Here is a 9,155-nt window from a genome sequence, read left to right on the forward strand (position 1 = left end):
TTACTTGTTATGCATCAGAGAGCTGGACTATGACTATGGATGACAGAAGGGGAATTGATGCCTTTGAGCTGTGGTTTTGGAGAAAAGTATTAAATATACCATGAACTGCTAAGGAAATGAACAGGTTTGTCCTGGAGAGGATGAAGCCAGGCTGCTCCTTGGAGGCAAGGATTTTGAAGCTTCATCTGACATATTTTGGACATGTTGCAAAGAGGGACCAATCCTTAGAGAGGGACATCATATGTGGGAAGGTGGAGGGACAGGGCAGGAGAGGAAGTCCCTCTATAAGGTGGATTGATTCAGTGACTGGGGTAACTGGGGTAAGTGTGTTGGAGAAATTAAGATTGGCACAGGATAGAGCAGGGTTTAGGACTGTTGTACATAGGGTTGCTACGAGTCCCAGGTGACTCGACAGCACATAACAACAACAACAACATCTATGGTCAACTGGCATTCAACAAGGAAACAAAATCTATCAAATGGGGAAATGACAACCTCTTCAACAAATGGTGCTGGCAAAACTAGACACTACCTAGAGAAAGCTGAAGCAGAATCCTCACCTATCACTCACTATACTTAAAAATCAACTCAAGGTGGATTAGAGACCTAGGTATAAAGCCCTGAACCATAAATATCCTAAGAGACAAAGTGGGACCAAGCTCAAAAGGCCTAGACCATAGTATAAAAAGGCTGACAAATACTGCTAGAAATACACAGCAAGGAAAGGATAAAGTTGTTGAGTAGAACCTTCTAAAGGTTAAATCCCAATGTGCATCAAAAACCTTCCCTAGTAGGGTGAAAAAAAAAACCTACTGACTGGGGAAAAACATTTGGCAATACCATCTCAGACAAGAGTCTCATAACAAACATTTATAGAACCCAGCAGGGCCTCTAGAATAAAAAGGACTGATCACTCAATTACAAAATGGGCAAAAGTAATAGATAAATTTTTCACAGAGGAAGGCATTCAGGTGGCCAACAGTCACATGAAGCAATGTTCAAAATCACTGGCAATAACAGTGATGCATATCCAAAGCACAATGAGATACCATCTCACCCCAGTAGCAGCAGCAAAATTTAAGAGGACAGCAAGAAATAAATGTTGGAGAGAACATAGAGAGGAACTCTCAGACACTGTTGGTGAGATTGTAAAATGGCACAACCATTCTAGAAGGCAGTTTGGTGTATCCTTAAAAAGCCAAACATAGAAATCCTATATGACCAAGCTATTCCATTGCTAGGAGTATACCAAGAGAAAATCAGAATTGAGACACAGAGACTTGTACACCAATGTTCACAGAAGTATTATTTACCATCACAAGAACACAGAAACAGCCTAAATGTCCAACTACAATAAAATGGATTGAGAAATTGTGGTATATTCATATGATAGAATAATACACAGCCCTCAGGAGCAACAATTTCAGATATTACTACATAACTTGGGAGGGACCGGAGAGCATTATGCTGTGAGAAGTAATTCAGTCTCATAAGGACAAATATACTGCATAGGACCAGTATTGTAGAAATAGAAAGATAACTAGTAAAATGTGTATGGGGGAGCGGGAGGAAAGGAGGGAGCAAAGAGGAGAGAATGAGCAGGAGTGAAATCATATGGTCATACAATTTGGTGGGTGGAGGGAGAGGTGGATAAGGGAAATGGGAAAAATCCAGCAGGGATCTGGAAATACAAGGTAATGCTTGGCATAGTTTAACAATGATTAGTTTTATAAAACATAAAGAGTGGGAATGACTATATGATACATAATATAAATGAAGGATAGTATGAAACACAATGTATATGAACTTTGTAAGCAAACCAGTCAGAGACCTCTCCAAAGTACTGAAGAGAAATGATGTCAGTCTGGAGACTAAGGTGTGCCTGATCCATGCCAGTCTGCAGTTATTTGCTATGCATTGGAAAGCTGGACAATAACTAGGCATGATAGAAGAAGAACTGATGCCTTTGAGCTGTGGTGCTGAAGAAGAGTATTGAACATACCATGGACTGCTAGGAGAACAAACAGGTTCATCCTAAAGAGGGTGAAATCAGGCTGCTCCTTGGATGCAAGGATTCTGAGGCTTTATCTGACATACTTTGGATATGTTTCAAGGCAGGACGAGTCCATGGAGAATGATGTCATGCTTGGGAGGATGGAGGGACAGCGCAGGAGAGAAAGACCCTCGATAAGATGGATTGATACAGTGACTGGGTTAATGGGGTAGGTGTGTCAGAGACAATAAGATTGGCACAGGCTAGAGCAGGGTGTAGGGCTGTTGTTCACAAGATTGCTACGAGTCACAGGCGACTCAACAACACATAACAACAAACAAACCAATATAAAATAAAAAATTTTTAAAAGGAACTGAATGGCCAACACTTGATTTTAGTGTCCTAGAATCGTGAGACAATAAATTTCTCCTGTGATAAGTACCAGTTGGTGGCATCTTATTAAAACAGCCTTAGGTTACTATTACATGTAATGTGATGTGATTGATGTGATGTGATGTGATGTCATCACATAGCATAGAATATATTCTTACACTGACTAGTTTCAAAACTAGGCATAAAGAAATTTATGCATTGCGGCTGTTGTTTTTAAGTGTCATCAAGTTGATGACAATTCATTGTAAACATATAGACAACACATCTGAGCTTTGCCCTATCCTATGCCATTATGATTGAAGGAATTAATACAAAAGTTTGTTGTTATTGTTGTTGTTGATTACTGTCGAATCAAGCGTGACTCATAGCAAACCTATGAACAAAGGCCTGAATCCTTTCTATAACTATCATCATTTATTAAAGTCAAGATAGTGCACAAAAAAATCACCAAAACAAATCCATTGCTCTCCATCAAGTTTCCAAGGCTATACATTTTAACAAGGGCAGAAAACCTCTTCATTCTTCCATGGAGAAACTGATGGTTTTAAATTGCTGGCCTTTAGTATTTCAACAAATAACTCACTATGATGCAAGGGCAACACAAGGTATACCTTACACAAGATTTACAGATGGCTCACCAACTTTATCCTGAGCTTCCTGTTGGCAGGGAGGCATGCAAGCACATGACTCATTGAGATACTAGGTTAAAAGCAAACCAATGGTTTCAGAGAACCTCCTGTTTCCAGGTACTATAATCTGAAAGAAACACCTTCCTAGACTACCAGTGGTGAATTGAGAGAAAGAGGGGTCTCTAATAAAGATGGCAATGTGAGAATCAAAGTATGTGGGGCAGATGACGACTGCAGCACAAACAGGAAACTATGTAGCATAGAAAGGAAAGGTAGCAGAGCTAGGGTCCTAGGAAGCACTGACATTTTAGAAGGAAAGCAGGAAAACTTGGTAAAGAGAGAAAAACCAAATCCACTGCTGTTCTTGAATTGATTTGACTCATCTGAACCTTCCATTGGGTATCTGAGGCTATAAATCTTTACAGGAGACTGCCCATCTTTCTTCTTCTAAGTGGTTGGTAGATTATAATCACCAGCCTATCACCTATAACTAAACTTAGAGAAAGAGATAGAACAGAGGAAATTGAGCTTCCCAAGGAATTACTAACATCTGGATAACATATAAACCCTTTGGGTGTATTTACAAGTCTATTTTATAATTCCATTGTCTCATTCAAAGACCCTGCTTGCTGAAACTGAGGAGGACCTGAAGCGCTTGCTGAAGAGGGTCAAGGACTGTGCCTTGAATATAGGTTGAAGCTCAACATCAAGAAAACATAGATTCTCCCCACTGGGCCAATTGGCAGCATCATGATAGATGGTGAAGAGATTGAGATTGTAGAGCTTCAGTTTGCTTGGCTCTACAACCAACACTGTTAGTACTAGCAGCCAGGTAATTAAAAGACAAATTGCATCGGGAAAGTCAAGTGTCAGAGACCTCTCCAAAGTACTGAAAAGCAGCGATGTCAGTCTGGAGACTAAGGTGCACCTGATAAGGCCATGATCTTTGCAATTACTTGCTATGTATGCATCAGAGAGCTGGACAATGAATAGGGGTGACAGAAGGAGAGTTGATGCCTTTGAGCTGTGGTGCTGGAGAAGAATATTGAATATACTGCTAGGAGAACAAACAAGTTTGTCCAGGAGAGGGTGAAGCTGGGCTGCTCCTTGGAAGCAAGGATTCTGAAGCTTCATCTGACATGCTCTGGACATGTTGCAAGGTGGGATCAATCCTTGGAGAGGGACATCATGCTTGGGAGGGAGGAGGGACACCACAAGAGAGGAAGACCCTTGATGAGAAAGATTGTTTAGTGACTGCGGTAATGGAGTTCGGTGTGCAGGAGCCAATAAGATTAGCACAGGACAGAGCAAGGTTTAGGGCTGTTGTACACAGGATTGCTATGAATTGCAGACATCCTGATGGCACATAACAACAACATTCAGTGATAGCAGAGACTATGGTATCAAACTACACAAGTAATAACTTCCACCTGTTTGTCTTGAGAACACACTCCACTATCACTTACCTATGTCAGAAATCCAGATAAAGGCCATTATCAGTAACATATACCTCAATGCAAAGGAATATTAGGTTTTATCAACAATGTCTGTGGTATTATGATATGGTTACAGCAAGGTAACTGGCAGAGGCAGAGTATCTAGCACCAGATTTTAATATCTATTCCTATCTCAACTGTACTTTTAAAAACTGCCATTTATATTCATTTCTTAGCAATAGTCAATTCTTCAGAAAAGATATACAAAATATGTTTCTCCCAGAAGTCTGTCTTAAGAGTGTAAAAGTTTGGGTCAGTATTTTTACTTATCTTCCAAATAATTATCTCTACATTCCACCATAACAAAAGAATCAGTAGGCTTATCTATGGATTAGCCGATGTATACTGGAAATAGATGAGGGAAATAACTGTTTAAAAGGGATATGTGATTGGATATTATTGTCATGACAGGAATCCAGAATGAAGGCTGCACAGTGGAGTGGACTTGGGAAGAGGGATTGCATAACAATGAAAGAGTTTTTCTTTTACTTTTCAAGGAGAAGAGTGAATTGGGGGGGGAGGGGCGGTCAAGGTAAAAAGTACAACAATGAATGAATGGAAACCCTAAGTCTCTGTAAACTTTCATTAAAATTAATAATAATACACAGAAACAGAAGTAGGTTTCCACATCTTTAGGAAAAAGGAAGTGAACAGATGTAAAACAGCAACAGAATGAAAAACCCTTTGAAGAGAACCAGATGATTAATACACTACAAACAGGTGGGACAGCATGATTTATCTCCAACTCGGAATAGAAACCCACGATGCAGAAAATAAGGTTAAAATGAAAAATGTAGGAAGCCTGACAAAAACAGAATAATGGGCAATCTACACTTAAAAGAGGAGCATAAATTAAAACAAAGACCTCAAATTCTTCTTATAAAGGATGCAACCATGTACTGACAAGTCTTCACAAACAAGCAGAATTGGAGTATTTCTGTAGGAATTTGGGATACTCTTCTAGTGCAAGATGAGCCATAGTTCTAGTGAGATGATACTTTACTAGTAGTGAAGTACATTTTACAGGTAGAACAAAGGCAGGGATTGGAAGTTATCTAGATTTTTCTTACAGGTCGACAAAGAGGAATGATTTTAGGTTCCCCGGAAATTGTACTCAGATGAGAAGTCACTACAGAGATGTAATGATAACAAGCTCACTAGTTGTCAATATTCTAGCAATAATATTAACACTTGAAATGAAAGAACATTTTCCAGGACTCAGACATGGTAGGAGCTGTGCTTGCCTTTTAACAGATGAAGAAGCATGCTTAAAGTGCATTAAAGACAACCAAGAGAACAAGATTAACATGTAGGTCAGGCCTATGAGGTCTTGATGAGAAGAGCACAGTATGCTTGCTAAGTAAGGTTAGGTATAACCTAGTGCCATTGAGTCAGTTTCAATTTATAGTGAGCCTCCTTTGGTTTTCCAAAACTAAATCTTTACAGAAGGAAAATGCCCATTTTTTTTCTCCCACAGAGTAGCTAGTGGACCCAAACCATTGATCTTTTAATTAGTAGCAAAACACTTTCATACACTGTGCTATCAGAGCTTCTTGTCATACAAAAGACTTATTATTTATAATGCTATCTACAGGTAAACAATGTCTTCCCCGGTAGGAGACTAAACGTTTCTGGTTTTCTTAGTTTTGCATCACCTGATGAAGGCCTTGAGCTTTTTGGAAGAAGTTATTAAGCAGTTTCATTATACTAACACTGTGGTTACTAGAATTTAAAACAAAGAAACAAAAAACCAAACCAAAAAAAACTCCCCACAACTCACCAAAACCAAGAGTAGCAAATTTATTTCATTTCTTAACTTAAATAGTTTATAGAAAAGAAGGATGGGCAATCTCTTCCCATGCAATTAAACTGCCTCTGAAAACCTGCTGGAGGGTAAGCTTTGAGTCAGTTCTGACTCAGTGGTACACAACAACAACAACACAACAACAAATACTTTATAGCTCTTTGGATATTTTTTAATGGAAAATTTTACATTACATAAAAATATAAGAATTCAATGAATGTTCACAAAAGTAACACATCTATATAACCAGATAGAGATGTAGAACATTATTAGCTCCTCAGCTCTTTGGGTCCCTTCTCTGTCAGTGGCCTTCTTTCAAAGTAGTAACAACCACTCTAACTTCTAACACAAACAAGTAATATTTCCTGTCTAGAAAAGTTATACAAGTGGGATCATAGTCTAGAAAAGTTATACAAGTGGGATCATACAAATGGAAGGTCTCTTGTTTTGAGTGTCTTTCAGTCAACATTAAAATGATGAGATTCGTTCATACTATGGAGTGTGCTCATTCTCATTACCATGCTATAAACTGAGATTTATTTATCCATCTACCACTGATACATTTATGTATTTGTGTGCTTATTCATTTGAGTTTTTAAATAAGTATGAAAATATTGCTATGGAGATATCCATATATATATTTATTGAACATATGGAAACAACTTTAATTCATTCAGATATATTGACAGCTTATCTAAGGATTGAATGAAACTTAAAAATCATCTTTAAGATGATTTAAAAATCAGTTTACCATTCTCTAGTCTACGTTTGGCTGATAATTCTGAGCATTGATTCTATATACTTCATGTTCAATTTTACTCTAACCACATTTTTAGATATTGCCTCAAAAAAGGGCAAAACTTTACAATCCTTGAATATGTTACTAATTGCAGAAAATTCAACAGTCATTAAATAATATATGTAAGCTTCTATTAGTCAAATTATTCCAGACTAGATGCCCAATCAATTAAAAATACTAGGTATTATTTATTTATAAAATCTTTTCAAATACATTGTTGAGAAGAGAAGAGAAGAGAGGAGAGGAGAGGAGAGGAGAGGAGAGGAGAGAATGTAAAGAATAAACAACAACAAAATTATTGCCATAGAGTCATTCTGACTTAGTTGCCTTACAGGATAGAATAACACTTTTCCATAGGATTTGTAAGACTGTAAATTTTTTTCTGGAGCAAGTTGTTACATTTTTATCCCAGGGAGCTACTGGTACATTCCAACAATCTTTACGTTAACAGCTAAGCACTTAATTACTGTGCTTTCAAGGTTCCTTGGATCCAAGGATCAATGTAGAAAGCAGAGAATACTTATAATACTTTCATCCTCAGAGATTTGTTGAATTTGAAGGAATTAAAACATTGATATGTGCAATCTTCTGGGACTAAATAGAGAAGAGATAAAACCCAGGGTCCCAACAAGCAGAAGCTTTAATAAGAAGGGTTTGTGTCAGAGTTGTATTATTTTCCCATACCTATTCAATCTGTATACTTAGTAAATAATTAGCAAAGCTTGACTCTATGAAGAAATGGAAGAGGAGATGAAACCTACAAATCAAGAGTAAAAACTGTAAACATAACCAAAAAGACCCAGAGCTCATACCAGGAGCATTGGTGGCAGAGTGGTAAGAACTTGCACTGCCAACCCAAAAGTGTGAGTTCAAACAACCAGCCATTCTGCGGGAGAAAGATGGGCAATATCCTCTAATGTGATTTATGGTCTCAGAAAGCCCACGGGAGAGTCAGCTATGTGTTGGTCCAGCTTGATCCTATATAAAAACAGCAACAAGAACAAGCAGACTTGGAAAAAGATCAGAGTCTCTAAAAATGAGAAAAAAAGCTTGTGCACCAGAAGATTGTTGTGGGAGAAAAAAAACCAAATGAACCCTATAATTCAAAAAGGATCTCTGGTGGCTTAGTAGCAAGAAGCTACACTGCAATCCCAAAGGCGTGCAGTTCTAATCCACTGGCTGCTCCACAGAAAAAGGATAGGCAATCTCCTCCTGTGCAGTTAACTGTCTCTGAAACCCCACCAGCAGGTCAGCCATGGATCAGTTCCCATTTGATGGTACACAACAACAACATAATTAAAAATGGAGGCTGTATTTTGACAAATCTAGAACATATTTGATAACACCAATGATCAAAGACTAGATAAGTTGTGGTTGTTGGATGACATCAAGGATATCATCCATGAAGAAAGCAAAAGGCCATTACAAAAACAGAGGAGAAAGAAGAAATCAAAACAGATAACAGAAGAGACTCTTAAAATTGCACTGGAGTGGGCGGGGCGCCGGGGACGGGGCAGAGCACCCGGAAGAGTGGTGGAGTTAGCGAGCGCAACAGGTGGCGGGCGAGGGGCGACGCCGCCAGACCCGGGATGGACAAGCTCAAGAAGGTGCTGAGCGGGCAGGACGCCGAGGACCGGGGCGGCCTGTCGGAGGTTGTTGAGGCATCTTCGTTAAGCTGGGGCACCAGAATAAAAGGCTACATTGCGTGTTGTGTTACAGGAATTCTCTGCTCACTGCTGGGTACTCTTCTGCTGTGAGTTCCTCGCAAGGGACTAGTCCTTTTCATAGTGTTTTATACCTTCGGTAACATCGCGTCACTTGGGAGCACCATCTTCCTCATGGGACCAATGAAACAGTTAAAGCGAATGTTTGAGCCTACACGTTTAATAGCAACCATTGTGATGCTGTTGTGTTTGGTACTTACTCTGTGTTCTGCCTTTTGGTGGAAAAACAAAGGACTCGCCCTCATCTTCTGCATTTTGCAGTCTCTGGCCATGACGTGTTACAGCCTTTCCTTCATACCATTTGCAAGGGATGCTGT

General features: G+C 39.0%; 1 pseudogene; it reads left to right on the forward strand.

Moving 5' to 3' along the window:
* Positions 1 to 8,703: 8,703 nt before the first annotated feature.
* LOC102844682 overlaps positions 8,704 to 9,155 on the forward strand; it is an 8,463-nt pseudogene continuing 8,011 nt past the window's right edge.

Source organism: Elephantulus edwardii, unplaced genomic scaffold (genome assembly GCF_000299155.1).
Source record: "Elephantulus edwardii isolate Elephantulus edwardi_28Jun2011 unplaced genomic scaffold, EleEdw1.0 scaffold00013, whole genome shotgun sequence".
NCBI lineage: Eukaryota > Metazoa > Chordata > Mammalia > Macroscelidea > Macroscelididae > Elephantulus > Elephantulus edwardii.